This window comes from Mercenaria mercenaria, chromosome 7 (genome assembly GCF_021730395.1).
Source record: "Mercenaria mercenaria strain notata chromosome 7, MADL_Memer_1, whole genome shotgun sequence".
NCBI lineage: Eukaryota > Metazoa > Mollusca > Bivalvia > Venerida > Veneridae > Mercenaria > Mercenaria mercenaria.
The window spans coordinates 16,466,562-16,482,516 of NC_069367.1; the positions used below are offsets into that span (position 1 = coordinate 16,466,562).

At 37.4% G+C, this 15,955-nt stretch overlaps 1 protein-coding gene across 5 annotated transcripts in view; it reads right to left on the bottom strand.

The window, feature by feature from the left end:
• Positions 1 to 15,955, bottom strand: part of LOC123563991 (uncharacterized) — a 94,314-nt gene that overhangs the window by 59,946 nt on the left and 18,413 nt on the right. For 3 of the 5 annotated variants that reach the window (XR_008371610.1, XR_008371606.1, XR_008371609.1), the window contains 3 exons: positions 13,826 to 14,044; positions 11,848 to 12,013; positions 2,812 to 2,931 (listed from right to left, as the gene is read on the bottom strand). The gene's annotated coding sequence lies outside the window, so the exon portion shown is untranslated. The remainder of the gene's footprint in view (positions 1 to 2,811; positions 2,932 to 11,847; positions 12,014 to 13,825; positions 14,045 to 15,955) is intronic. The other 2 variants (XR_008371608.1, XR_008371607.1) reach the window with 2 other exon arrangements.

Sequence of the window (15,955 nt, forward strand, 5' to 3'; positions counted from 1 at the left end):
GTGGGAGACATAATAAAGCTGCTATTGTGCAGACAAGGTCAAAATAGCTCATTTTGGCTCTTCAGGGGCCACAACTCTGGAACCCATAATGGGATCTGGCAAGTTCATGAAAGGAACCAAGATCTTATGGTGATACAAGTTGTGTGCAAGTTTGGTCAAAATAAAATCATAAATGAAACCACTATCGTGCTGACAAGAAATTGTTGACGCAAAAAAATAGCAAATTATGGCCCTTTAAGGGGCAATAACTCTAGAACCCATTATTTAGTATAATGGGCTCAGCCCCTACACATACTTTGTATACTGGACAATGTTTATATGAAGTTACAGTAAGATATAAGCAATAGTAACAAAGATATGACAGAAAAACAAAGATTGCCAAAAAACTTTTACAAAGAAAGAGCATGCTGACGCCGGGGTGAGTAGAATAGCCCCACGTATTCTCCAAATAGTGGAGCTAAAAAGGCCAATGTGGAAGTTAGGGCTGTCATTGATTGGGTCTTAGGCATATCGACGATACCGATATATCAAAGGACAAATATCGACGATACATCGATATATCGATTATTAAGTTAGATTAACAACCTATTTGTTCATATGCTTACTATATACCTTTCTCTAAATGCTATTTTTAGTTTTATTGCCTACTTTTCATATTACTGTTTGATTGTGTTGAATTTATATTTATGAAATAAAAGATATAAACAAGAGAGCCATGATGGCCCTATATCGCTCACCTGTTATCATTGCACCTGAGGACAAGTAGGTCCTCAGAAAAAATATCAAAGTCCAAAGGACAGGCACAACAAAGGGAAGAAATTTAACCAAAAAGAAAAAAAAAATCTTACAAGGTATAGATATGTTAAAATACACCTAAAAATTAAAGGTACCATCCATGCTGTACCAAAGAAAACTGGTCTCGTGTTTTTCTTACGGCCAATAATAAAAAAGTTACTTAAAAAAAGCTATTTATAGTAACGTAAAAGGAAGTAATTAAAAAAAAAATTGTAAGTGGATATAACAATTTTAATTTGAAATAAAGGGAGGTAATTTGATACAAATCAGTCCATAGTTATCTACCCTGATCTCAGTCCAACTAATAACAATAATGAAATTTCAAATAAGTCCTGTAAGTACTTACTGATATAAATCCATTTTGATTAAAATCAGGGGAGGTAATCAGATATAAAATAACTCTGGAACCTATGATTGGATCTGATTTGTCATGAAATCCAAGATGTATTGTTGTTGAAGATATTTTAGAAGTTTGTATTAAATAAAACCATAAATGAAGTCTCTATATGGCTGCAAAAGCCAAAATAGCCAATTTTGGACCTTTAAGGGGCCATAACTCTGGAACTCATGATGGAATCTGGCCAGTTGAAGAAAGGAAGCAAGATCTTGTGGTGATACAAGTTGTGTGCAAGTTTGGTTAAAATCAAATCATAAATGAAGCTGCTATTGTGTAGACAAGGTCAAAAAAGCTAATTTTGGCCCTTTCAGGGGCCATAACTCTGGAACCCATAATAGGATCGGACTAGTTCAAGAAAGGAACTGAGATCTTATGTTGATACAAGTTGTGTGCAAGTTTGGTTAAAATAAAATCATAAATGAAGCTGCTATTATGTAGACAAGGTCAAAATAGCTAATTTTGGCCTTTTCAGGGGCCATAACTCTGGAGCCCATATTGGAATCTGGCCAGTTCAAGAAAGGAACCAAGATCTTATGGTGATACAAGTTGTGTGCCAGTTTGGTAAAAATCAAGTCATAAATACAGCTGCTATTGTGCAGACAAGGTCAAAATAGCAAATTTTGGCCCTTTCAGGGGCCATAACTCTGGAACCCATAATGGGATCTGGCCGGTTCAAGAAAGGAACCGTGATCTTATGGTGATAGAAGTTGTGTGCAAGTTTGGTTAAATTAAAATCATAAATGAAACCACTATCGTGCAGACAAGAAATTGTTGACGCACGGACGGACTGACGATGGACGAAGGGTGATCACAAAAGCTCACCTTGTCACTATGTGACAGGTGAGCTAATAAAAATTAAAAACATCTTCCATTTTTATTTTGCTTTCACTCCTCTTTTGTATTTTTCCAAACTTACAACTTTGTGAACTTCAGTTGTTTTTGAGGGTTTGAGTGTTTTTCTTGATAGTTTTTTCTCTCTGTAAAATATCGATTTTTGAAAATGGGAATCGATAATCTATCGGCAAAAAAATATCGTTGATACATCGATATCGTTTCTATCGATGACAGCCCTAGTGGAAATAAAGTTCTCATTCAGAAAAAGTAAGTTTTTAAATAGGTATACTAAACAACTTGTTTCTACATTAATTCAGTGTCACTTTGACTATGCTTGTGCCTCCTGGTATTTTGAACTTGAACGTGTTTTTGTAACAAAAACACTGTGATGTCTCCCCACTACATATTCTAAGGATATAGAAGAGGGGCATGTTTGTTGGTATGCAGGGCAAAAGTCAAAACGTAAATTGCATTTGATTTTAACGGATTTAATACATGAAGATGAAGGCAGTTTTGTCAAAGTCCAGCAGTTTGACCTGTAAAAGCCAGACAAGATTTTTCTACCTTTAGCTCTGGTGGCCATTCTGTGCAGTGAAGCGGAACGTGCTAGCCATATTCATAACTAGGCTCAGAACTGATCACTCCTGTGAAGTTTTGTCGAAATCCGACCTGTGAAAGCCGGACAAGCTCAATGCGGACTGACAGAGAGATGGCAAAGGCAATAACAATATGTCTCCCTCCACCTATGGGGGAGATATATCTTATAATAAGAAGTTGCAACTAACTCTGCATCCAGCATATATTATCTGAGCAATGCTCTGATGTTTCATGTCAACTGGAATTGATTCAGGAACTTCTTCAGATTCTAGAAACTCCTTGTGTTTGCATGTGGCCTCTCCTTGTTGCTATAGAAACAAAACCTGAGTATAAGAATATGCCTTATAATCTTTTCCATCAGTTCAACTAAGAAAATTAAGCCAAGGCAGTCTTTTTTGAACTTTGTCATGTTGCCACTTCTATTTCCAGCTATATTAACCATTTTATATCAATGGGCACAATCATCTGAATGTCACTGAATAAATTTTACAAAAAGACCCAGAAGGCCCTGTATCATTCACCTGATACAATTTTTAACCCTGGAAACATAGTATCTAATTTGGTTTAAGATTTCATAGAGACAAACATTCTGTCCATGTTTTATGTAAATCAGATAGATCATTAACCAAGTTTTTCAATGACTGACCTACTGACATCATTTTTTGTTCAAGTGACCCAGTTTACAAAATTCTCCTGGATTTCAAACTGGTTGATATTCTGACCAAGTCTCATGAAGATCAGGTGAAAGAAGTGGCCTGCAGAATGATAACAAGGTCATTCTATGATTTCATATAGTGGCCGAGTTTTTTAAAATAGATAATCCAGTTTCAAAACTGACCTAGATTTTATAGAGACAGACATTCTGACAAAGTTAACAAGAGGGTCATGATGGCCCTGAATCGCTCACCTGAGTAATATGAGCTACATGTTATAAATGTCAAACTGATGACAAAATATTAAGAAAGTCAGTAGGTCACATTAATGGGCAATGAAATTCAGTTTTATGATTTGTGTGCAAAACTGTGTACGTCATCAAAATTTCAAGGCTGTATCTTAAAAAAAACAAGGAAGTAGGTCAGTAGGTCAAGGTCACAGTCAAGTGACATCATATTGGTGTCATCAGGTAATTATAATTAAACAGTCTTGGCAATGGGATCAGATGACTTTTTAAGTATTTTTCCTATATAACACTGGTTAGATTAACTGCCCGCCGTTACATGACTGAAATACTGTTGAAAAACGGCGTTAAACCCAAAACAAACAAACAAAAATATATAAGTCTGTATAAAACTTGGGACCCACTTGGCAGGGCCTCTTTTCACCCAAGGGGTACAGTTTGAACAATTTTTGTTGAGGACTATAAGACAATGCTACAAACCAAATATCAAAGGTCTAAGTGTTGTGGTTTCAGACAAGAAGGTTTTTGAACTTTTTTTCCTATATAAGTCTAAGTAAAAATTGGGACCCCCAGGGCGGGGCCATATTTGAGCCTAGGAGGATAATTCGAATAATCTTGGTAGAGGACCACTAGATGATGTTACTTACCAAATGTCAAAGCCCGAAGCCTTGTGTTTTTGTACAAGAAGATTTTCAAAGCTTTCCCTATATAAGTCTTTATAAACCATGTGACCCCTGGGGCGGGCCATATTTGACCCTAGGGGGATAATTTGAACAGTCTTATTAGAGGACTACTAGATGATGCTACATACCAAATATCAAAGCCCTAGGACATGTGGTTTTTGTACAAGAAGATTTTCAAAGTTTTCCCTATATAAGTCTATATAAACCATGTGACCCTGGGGGCGGGGCCATATTTGACCCTAGGGGGATAATTTGAATAATTTTGGTAGAGGACCACTAGATGATGCTACACACCAGATATCAAAGCCCTAGGCTCTGTGGTTTTGGACAAGAAGATTTTTAAAGATTTTCCTTTCGGCTGCCATGGCAACCAGAGTTCTGCATGGAATTCAGGATTATTTTTAGAAATTGTTAAGGTAAGACACATGACAGACATCAAGCGGTCACAATAGCTCATCTTGTCACTTCGTGTCAGGTGAGCTAATAAAAGTCAAGAAGAAAAGGTGCCATCTATAAATAAAATTTTTTTGACCTCGATTTCACAGAGATGAATATTCTGGCAAAGTTTAATGAAGATCAACCTCTAGTGTTAACTAGGAATCTAAATTATTTGACCTAGTGCAGTGTTATCCCTTGACTTTGGAAAATGAGGGTAATTGTGACCCCCAGCGTTTCACATCTGGGGGTCATTTCCAAATTTTGGGGGTCATACAGATATACCTTTAGTATTTTGAATAAAACTTTGTTTTACTTATACTAGTGATTTAACCAAACTGAAGTGTTTCCTCATATTTGTCACTGAATAAAACGCTAAAAACAGCTGATGTTTGACTTTGTGCTAAAATAGATTTTAGTACTTTCACCAGGCAGTGTTATTGTAGAAACAGGTGATTTGAACCGCTGGGTCCTGCTGTATTTGCTGCCGACGACATCATAAACATCATCAGCTTGCTTTGCTTTTGAGCAATTTTAATTTTTAGTGAACAGCAGACATGTATTACTGGTACAGTAACGAGCAGAGATAACAACTGTTACAAAGTGTAAATCAGTCAACTTATGGGACTGGTTATTAAATTTGAAAAATGTGAATCAACGCAAATATAGACAAGAGCACCGCCTTACGCGTGCTGACGCTCATCTGATTTTTTTGTATAATAGAAATATTGTCCTACCCATGATTTTCTAACTTTAAAAGGGCCATCATTCTTGCAAAAAGCGGGATAGAGTTATGTTTCTTGATGTAAACATAAAACGTAACGCCGACACCGCTCAAGTGATGACAATAACTCATCATTTTTTTTTTTCAAAAAATCAGATGAGCTAAAAATCGGTGACGCAGTCTGCATATAATTATGAAACTGAAAGTAAATTTTCAGAAAATTGCTCTTTGTAAACAAAATTAGCCTGATTTAGATTTTCAAGAAATTGCGTCCACTGTGACAGAATTTATTTTTACGGGTCATTTCTCAGAAAAGTGTGACTATGGCACAGGAATTGTGCATCAGGGAAAACCCTGCCAAGTGTCTTGGTTTTAGACATTGTAATCTTATACTGAAATTGACCTAGACTATTCTGACAAAGATTTAATATGAAGATCAGACAGTAAATGTGACCTCTAGAGTGTTAACAATATGTTTCTAAGATCTGATCTAGTGACTTAGGCTTTTACCTCAGGTAACCCAGTGTCACATTTTACCTAAATTTCATAGCAACATACATTCTGACAGTTTTATGAAAGTTAGGTAGAAAATGTGAGGATGCGGAAGGTTTCCGGGTGAGTAGGATAGCTCTCCATATACTTTGTAAAGTTGAGCTAAAAATTGTTGAAAATCAATGCCGCACAAAGCATACCACAATGAACAGCAGACACAGGATAATCCTTGAGCACTTTGTGCTTAGGTCAGCTAAACAACAGCAATGCTCGACTATTCAACAACCTTGTCAACTGAATGAATACAAAGGTCGAAAAAGGGGCATAATTTTGTAAAAATGGGATACAAGCTTATGGAACCTGCACTTTGCTTATCAGTGCATGACAGTGGACATGTGTGAAGTGTGAGAAGTTTCATTCCATTTAGTGGGTGCTGAGATACCAGCTTACATATAAGAATTTAACAAAAAACTGCTAAGTTGTAAAAGGGGAATAATTTTGGAAAAATGCAAAGTAGAGTTACTGAAACTTTCCACTGCATGTCATATCATGACAGTGAACAAGTGTGTAAAGTTTCAATCCTTATCCCTTCAGTAAATACTGAGATACCAGCTTACATACAAAAACTTAACCAAAAATTGCAAAGTCGAAAAAGGGGAATAATTTTGAAACTAGATGTGTGTCCATAGGACACAGGTGCCCCCCCACTCCTGCCGCTGTAACATGGTTTAATGACTCAGGTTAAACAATTGTTAAGATGTTTACAACACAAACTTTCAGAACCTTATATGTATTTTTCACTTAGTTGGCCACAACTCTGGCGTAGCTGAGTAAAATCCTAAAGAGAACACTTCATAGGCTATAAAACAATATTCTAATGTTTTATGATTCTAGGTCTTAACATACATGTTTCACAAACTTCTTTTTTTGAGTAAGTCTACACAAGAAGTCTGGTCTTGTGTAGTGAAATAATGACTGTAGGTAAAATATTTTCGGAGCTATGCGCGACAAAACATTAAAATGACAATTTTTTCCCAAGTCAGGGGCCATAACTCCTATAATACTAAATGAATCCGGACGACAAACCAAAGTTGCACAACTGCACATGCTGACCAACATTCCCGTAAACTCTGGTGACTCTAGGTCAAATACTTTTGGAGCTACGTACGACACAACATTGAAATGACCAATTTTTAACTAAGTCAGATGCCATAACTCCTTCATGACAGAATGAATCCAGACGCGAAAGCCCAGGTGCACAACTGCAAATGACAATTTTTTCCTAGGTCAGGGGCCATTACTCCTATAATACTGAATGAATACGGACGCCAAACCCCAGGTGCAAAACTGCACATGCTGACCAATATTCCTGTAAAGTTTTATGACTCTACATCAAATACTTTTGGAGCTAGGCACGACACAACATTCTCGGGAGGACAGACAGACAAGAGCAAATCTATATGCCCCCATTCATTGGTGGTTGGGGGTGGGGGCACAGAAATGCAAAGCAGAGTTATGGGACCTGCACAGTGCAATGTCATATCAAGACAGTGAACAAGTGTGTGAAGTTTCAATCCATTCCCATTAGTGGTTACTGAGATACCAGCTTACATACAAAAATTTAATCAAATCGGGATGCCAACACCAACGCGGACCCATGGGTGAGTCCAATAGCTCTAGTATTCTTTGAATAGTCAAGCTAACAAGAGCTGTCTGATGACAGCGCGCTCGAATGTTCGAAGAATTGACTGAAGAATGAGGTCAAAATATTTCCACGGATATTCAGACAAAAGAAATAATTAGATTAGACAAACAATGTTCCTGTATTACTTTGATTTCGATAAGTCTTGCACTAAATGGCAATATATGAGCCAATTTCAAAGTCCAACAAGAGCTGTCCGTAAGACAGCCAAGCTCGACTATTCGAAATATTGTCACAGAAGCAGGAAATTATTACCCAAAATGTTAAATATCAAAAGAGTTTTAAGTTCGAAAGGGGACATAATTTGACCAAAATACATATCAGAGTTATGGGACTTGGTGCTATCAACTAGTTTTATAACCCCGAAGAAACATATTAAGTTTCAATTCAATATCTGCATTAGTTTTGGGGATAGTAACTTGCATGTAAAACTTTAACCAGAATTTTCTAAGTCCAAAAGGGGGCATAATTTGCTCAAAATACATGTTAAGAGTTATGGAACTTGACCCAGTGAGGTTGGTAATTGACCTAGAAAAAGAATAAATAAGTTTCAAAGCTATATGCCTTTTGGTAATAGCTGTATGTACTTGCACGCAAAACTTTAACCAGGATTTTCTAAGTCCAAAAGGGGGCATAATTTGCCCAAAATACATGTCAGAGTTATAGGACTTGGTGCTATCAACTAGTTTTATAACCCCAAAGACACATGTGAAGTTTCAATTTAATATCTGTAGTAGTTTTGGAGATAGTTACTTGCATGTAAAACTTTAACCAGGATCTTCTAAGTCCAAATGGGGCATAATTTGGCCAAAATACATGTCAGAGTTATGGGACTTGACCCAGTGAGGTAGGTAATTGATCTAGAAAAAGAAAAAATAAGTTTCAAATCTATATGCCTTTTAGTAATAGCTGTATGTACTTGCACGCAAAACTTTAACCAGAATTTTCTAAGTCAAAAAGGGGGCATAATTTGGCCAAAATAAAGGTCAGAGTTATGGGACTTGGTGCTATCAACTAGTTTTATAACCCCGAAGACACATGTGAAGTTTCAATTCAATATCTGCATTAGTTTTGGAGATAGTAACTTGCATGTAAAACTTTAACCAGAATTTTCTAAGTCCAAAAGGGGGCATAATTTGGCCAAAATACATGTCAGAGTTATGGGACTTGACCCAGTGAGGTAGGTAATTGATCTAGAAAAAGAAAAAATAAGTTTTAAATCTATATGCCTTTTAGTAATAGCTGTATGTACTTGCACGCAAAACTTTAACCAGAATTTTCTAAGTCCAAAAGGGGGCATAATTCGGCCAAAATAAAGGTCAGAGTTATGGGACTTGGTGCTATCAACTAGTTTTATAACCCCGAAGACACATGTTAAGTTTCAATTCAATATCTGCATTAGTTTTAGAGATAGTAACTTGCATGTAAAACTTTAACCAGAATTTTCTAAGTCCAAAAGGGGGCATAATTTGCTCAAAATACATGTTAGAGTTATGGAACTTGACCCAGTGAGGTTGGTAATTGACCTAGAAAAAGAATAAATAAGTTTCAAAGCTATATGCCTTTAAATGATAGCTGTATGTACTTGCATGCAAAAACTTAACCAAGGTGTGACGCCGACGCCGACGCCAGGGTGAGTAGAATAGCTAGACTATTCTTCGAATAGTCGAGCTAAAAAGGGCCATAATTCAGTCAAAATAGATATGTACTCTTGCCTACAGATGGAAATCATAATGATAAACAAGTGTTCAAAGTTTAAAAGCCATATGTCAAATAGTTTTGATAAAACAAGGACTTGTATGAAAACAGAACCAATTTCACAGTCCAAAAAGGGCCATAATTCAGTCAAAATAGATGACAGAGTTATGTTATCTTTCCTACAGATAGAGACTGTTATACTAAACAAGAGATAAAAGTTTCAAAGCCATATGTCAAACACTTTACAAAAAATATGAACTGGTATGAAAAACTTAACCAAGATTTCTAAGTCAAAAGGGGCCATAATTCAGCCAAAATCCTTGATGGAGTTATGTACTCTTGCCTATAACTGGACATGGTGATGGTAAACAGATGTTGAAAATTTCAAAGCTTTATCTCAAAAGACTTTGTCAAAATATGAACTGGTATGAAATATTAACCCAGATTTCTAAGTCAAAAAGGGCCATAATTCAGCCAAAATCCTTGATGGAGTTATGTACTCTTGCCTATAACTGGACATGGTGATGGTAAACAAGTGTTGAAAGTTTCAAAGCTTTATCTCAAAAGACTTTGTCAAAATATGAACTGGTACGAAAAACTTAACCATGATTTCTAAGTCAAAAGGGGCCATAATTCAGCCAAAATCCTTGATGGAGTTATGTGCTCTTGCCTATAACTGGCCATGATGATGGTAAACAAGTGTTGAAAGTTTCAAAGCTTAATCTCTAAAAACTTTGTCAAAATGTGGACTGGTACGAAAAACTTAACCCAAGGTGTGACGCCGACGCCGTGTTGAGTAGGATAGCTCTACTTATTCTTCGAATAGTCGAGCTAAAAAGGTGTAAAACTGAAATCTCAGGCTCATAAGAAAAAAATAAACTCATTTTATCAGTTTTATTTTTTAGGTTAGAAGGGCTATTTTGACATAACAAGAGGGTCATGATGACCCTGGATCGCTCACCAGAGTAATATGAGCTACATATTTCAAATGTCAAACTGATGATTTTTAGAAATTTTTTGGAAAATTTTCCGATGTACAATCAAGTAACCCCTGGGGCGGGGCCAATTTTACCCCGGGGGTCATGATTTGAATAAAGTTTGTAGAAGTCTAATAGACAATGTTACATATCGAATATCTAAGATCTAGGCCTTCTGGTTTATTTTAAGCAAATTTATGAAAATTTCCCTATGTACAATCAAGTAACCCCTGGGGCTGGGTCAATTTGACCCTGGGGGGGGGGGGGGGGGGTCAAGATTTGAACAAATTTTGTAGAGGTCCACTAGGCAATGCTACATGTCAAATATCTAAGCTCTAGGCGTTCTGGTTTATTTTTAGAAAAATTTGAAGATTTTTCTATGTACAATCAAGTAACCCCATGGGGCAGGGTCAATTTGACCCCGGGGGTCATGATTTGAAGAAATTTTGTAGAAGTCTACTAGGCAATGCTACATGTCAAATATCTAAGATCTAGGCCTTTTGGTTTATTATTAGAAAATTTTTGAAGATTTTCCTATGTAAAATCAAGTGACCCCTAGGGCGGGGTCAATTTTAACCCTGGGGGTCATGATTTGAACAAATGTTGTAGAGGTCCACTAGGCAATACTACATGTGAAATATCTAAGCTCTAGGCCTTCTGGTTTATTTTAAGAAAAATTTTGAAGATTTTCATATGTAAAATCAAGTGACCCCCAGGGCGGGGTCAATTTTGACCCCATGGTCATGATTTGCACAACTTTAGTAGAAATCCACTAGGCAATGCTACATGTCAAATATCTAAGCTCTAGGGCTTCTGCTTTTTGAGGAGAAGTAATTTTAAAATTTTCCAATGTAAAATCAAGTGACCCCTGGGGCGGGGTCATGATTTGAATAAATTTTGTAGAGGTCCACTAGGCAATGCTACATGTGAAATTTCTAAGCTCTAGGCCTTCTGGTTTATTATAAGAAATTTTTTGAAGATTTTCATATGTAAAATCAAGTGACCCCTGCGGCGGGGTCAATTTTGACCCCGGGGTCATGATTTGAACAATTTTAGTAGAGGTCCACTAGGCAATGCTAAATGTCAAATATCTAAGGTCTAGGGCTTGTGGTTTTCGAAAAGAAGATTTTTTAAGATTTTTCTATGTAAAATCAAGTGACCTCTGGGGTGGGGTCCATTTTGACCCCAGGGTCATAATTTGAACAAATTTGGTAGAGGTCCACTAGGCAATGCTTCACACCAAATATCTAAGCTCTAGGGCTCCTGGTTTTTGAGAAGAAGATTTTTAAAGTTTTTCTTTTCGGTTGCCATGGCAACCAGAGTTCTGCATGGAATTCAATTCTTTGAACAATTTTTAAAGAAGACCATCCAAGGAACATCCCTGTGAAGTTTCATCAAAATTGGCCTGTTGGTTTAGGAGGAGATGTTGTTTAAAGGAAAGTGCGGACGGACGCCGGACGGTGAGCGATCACAATACCTCACCCTGAGCACTTTGTGCTCAGGTGAGCTAAAAAGGTAGTATTGATGCTACATCAAATGAAGGTAAAAGTAAAGAAATAGGGCCAAGCTGATCATCTGAAACTACATTTATGTATTATATAACAAATATATGAACCTCTAAGGCATCACTTGAGATCCCTCCCAGCAGAAAAAATCCAGCTGCGTGTTCAAACCTTTGCTTCCCAAGCAGGTCAAACGCATTCTTCAATGCTGCCTTCTGCCATCGGTCCTGACTAAAGTCATTCCTGAAGAAGTCTGCCATCTTCTTGCTGTCAATTAATCTGAAAAGTAATAGTAAACTATGTGAATTACACACAGATGTTGAGATGAGGTGAGAATCTGAACTCACTGCCAATCTACCATAAAAGGTTTTTCATGCCTAGCTATGATAACAAGTGACTGAGTATTGCAGTGGCAATACAAAAGTTCCCTACCAGTGAAAAATCAATTTTATTTGACCTTCAGTAGTGACTGTGACCTTTGACTGACAACCAATGATCATCATATGCACAACACACAGGGAACATTTCTGTGTAGTACTAAAAAAATCATTCAATGCAATAAAAAGTAATGGAGCAGAAACAAATTTTTACTTGACCTTAAACAGTGGCTTTGACTAACCAACAAGCATATATCATGAGACGAAACGTTGTCTCATCATGGGGAAAATTTGTGTGTAGCGCTAAGGTAATCCATCTATATATATAGAAGTTACGGTGCTGGAACAATTTTTACTTGACCTTCAATAGTGACCTTGACCTTTGACCTACAAGTATAAGTCATGTACATGCATAATCTATATATTGCCCTCTATACACATACCAAGTTTTATGAACCCAGCTTGAATACTTTTTAAGTTATTGCAGGATGCATATTTCCAGACGGACAGAATGCAGGGCATTCCTACAGTCCCTTCCTGATTTCTAAGGGACTGTAAATCACGTAAAAGAAAACATTTTAATTCAAAGCATCTCTGAATGTTGTGCTCAAGCTAATGTCTCTTCACAAGTAAGTGATGAACGTGCCACATGAAGTAGGGCTGTCAAATGTCAACCAACTTTAGTTTCCTGCACTGTAGGTAATGACAAAGCAACTTAGCACTTTAAGCAGACTTTTAAAATACCAAGTGTACCAATCCTAATGTCCTTGAACTGGTAGCAACCAGACGTTCAAGTCATATGTATGGTTCCTGTATGATGAATATACTCCACAAAATAACCACTACAGATGATAAATCTGAAATGATTTGTTCTCCACCTATGAATGGGTTAGAGAAATTATTAGAGTCTTGTATCTAATATTATAATGTATCATTTAGTAACACTTACATGTATACTGCCATAATGTTGTAAAAGAAATACCAATGCATCACTGTAACACTAAACATAGGCCATTTGAGCCGCACCATGAGAAAACCAACATAGTGCATCTGCTACCAGCATGGATCCAGACCAGCCCATTTGAGCCGCACCATGAGAAAAACAACATAGTGCATCTGCTACCAGCATGGATCCAGACCAGCCCATTTGAGCCGCACCATGAGAAAACCGACATAGTGCATCTGCTACCAGCATGGATCCAGACCAGCCCATTTGAGCCGCACCATGAGAAAACCAACATAGTGCATCTGCTACCAGCATGGATCCAGACCAGCCCATTTGAGCCGCACCATGAGAAAAACAACATAGTGCATCTGCTACCAGCATGGATCCAGACCAGCCCATTTGAGCCGCACCATGAGAAAAACAACATAGTGCATCTGCTACCAGCATGGATCCAGACCAGCCCATTTGAGCCGCACCATGAGAAAAACAACATAGTGCATCTGCTACCAGCATGGATCCAGACCAGCCCATTTGAGCCGCACCATGAGAAAAACAACATAGTGCATCTGCTACCAGCATGGATCCAGACCAGCCCATTTGAGCCGCACCATGAGAAAAACAACATAGTGCATCTGCTACCAGCATGGATCCAGACCAGCCTGTGCATCCGCGCAATCTGGTCTGGATCCATACTGTTCACTAACAGACTGCGCAAATGCACTTTGTTGATTTTCTCATGGCATGACTCATTTTGTCAGTAAACAATACCTGAATAATCCCCACAGAACATTTTTCTTTTTCATTGCCAGAAAAAAAAAGAGCTGCATCCATCGGATCTTTCTTCTTCTGGAAAGCATCTTTCGCTAATTTTTCTGTAGTCCTTTTCAAGACATTAATATTGCAGATCCACCAACCAGCACCATATATTCATAGATCCACCCAAGTCAATCCAGATCCAGGGCTAGTTGGGATTAATGACAGTAACTCCTGCAAGACAATAACAAAGTTTTATAGTATGTTGAAATTTGTTCACTTGAACTTGATGGGACAAGGAAAATTTGTTCGAGTAATCGATATTTCAAGCAATAAAACAAGAGGACCATGATGGTCCTGAATCGCTCACCTGTTCCCACATGACCCAGTTTTGAGTATGACGTCGTTTTTTCTATTATTTGACATAGTGACCTAGTTTTTGAGCTCATGTGACCCAGTTTTGAACTTGACCTAGATATTATCAAGATAAAAATTCTGACAAGGTTTTTCTATTATTTGAGCTATTGACCTAGTTTTTGAAGGTACGAGACCCTGTTTTGAACTTGACCTAGATATCATCAAGGTGAACATTCTCACTAATTTTCATGAAGATCTCATGAAAAATATGGCCTATAGAGAGGTCACAAGGCTTTTCTATTTTTAAAACTACTGGCCTAGTTTGTGACCGCAAGTGACCCAGTTTCGAAACTGACCTAAATATCATCAAAGTGAACATTCAGACCAATTTTCTTGAAGATCCATTGAAAAATATGGCCTCTAGAGAGTTTAAAAGATTTTTCTAATTTTAGACCTACTGACCTAGTTTTTGAACGCAGTTGACCCAGTTTCAAACTTGACCTAGATATCATCAAGATGAACATTCAAACCAATTTTCATACAGATCCCATGAAAAGTATGGCCTCTAGAGAGGTCACAAGGTTTTTTTATTATTTGACCTACTGACCTAGTTTTTGACGGCACGTGACCCAGTTTCAAACTTGATCTAGATATCATCAAGGTGAACATTCTGACCAATTTTCATGAAGATCCATTCAAGGGTATGGCCTCTAGAGAGGTCACAAGGTTTTTCTATTTTAAGACCTACTGACCTAGTTTTTGATCGCAGTTGACCCAGTTTCAAATTTTACTTATATATCATCAAGATAAACATTCAGACCAACTTTCATACAGATCCCATGAAAAATATGGCCTCTAGAAGGGTTAAAACGTTTTTTCATTTTTTGACCTACTGACCTACTTTTGAAGGCACGTGGCCCACTTTCGATCTTGATCTAGATATCATCAAGATGAACATTCTGACCAATTTTTATGAAGATCCATTCACAAGTATGGCCTCTAGAGAGGTCACAAGGTTTTTCTATTTTTAGACCTACTGACCTACTTTTTGACCGCACATGACCCAGTTTCGAACTTGACCTAGATATCATCAAGATGAACATTCAGACCAACATTCATACAGATCCCATGAAAAATATGGCCTTTAGAGAGGTCACAAGGTTTTTCTATTATTTGACCTACTGACCTAGTTTTTGATGGCTCGTGACCCACTTTCAAACTTGACCTAGATATCATCAAGATGAACATTCTGACCAATTTTCATGAAGATCTTGTGAAATATAAAAGTTTACGCACGGACGGACGACGGACGCTGCGCGATCACAAAAGCTCACCTTGTCACTTTGTGACAGGTGAGCTAAAAATATACACGTACATAGATATTCAGCCAGGACCAAAAAGAGTTTGAGCGAAGAGTAGTGTACAAATTCTTCTAGCTGAAGCAAACATTTTTTTTTTGTGTGTCAGGTTTAGCGCTGTTATTCAACAGCATTTCAGTCGTGTAATGGCAGACAGTTAACCTAACCAGTGTTCCTGGATTCTGTACCAGTAAAAACCTGTTCTCTGCAAGTAACTGCCAACTTCCCCACATGAATCAGAGGTGGGGGACAAATGATTTCAGACACAACGTCATTTATCAAAACATAGTTTGACTGTATGTCTGCATATTCAAATGAATGTCTTTCTACAATGCAGATCTCTGGAAAGATCTATCTCCTTTTCATTCCCATTTGTCATGGCATAGGGAGCAAATTCAAGCAGGACTGTACATTGAACTAAACACTATCA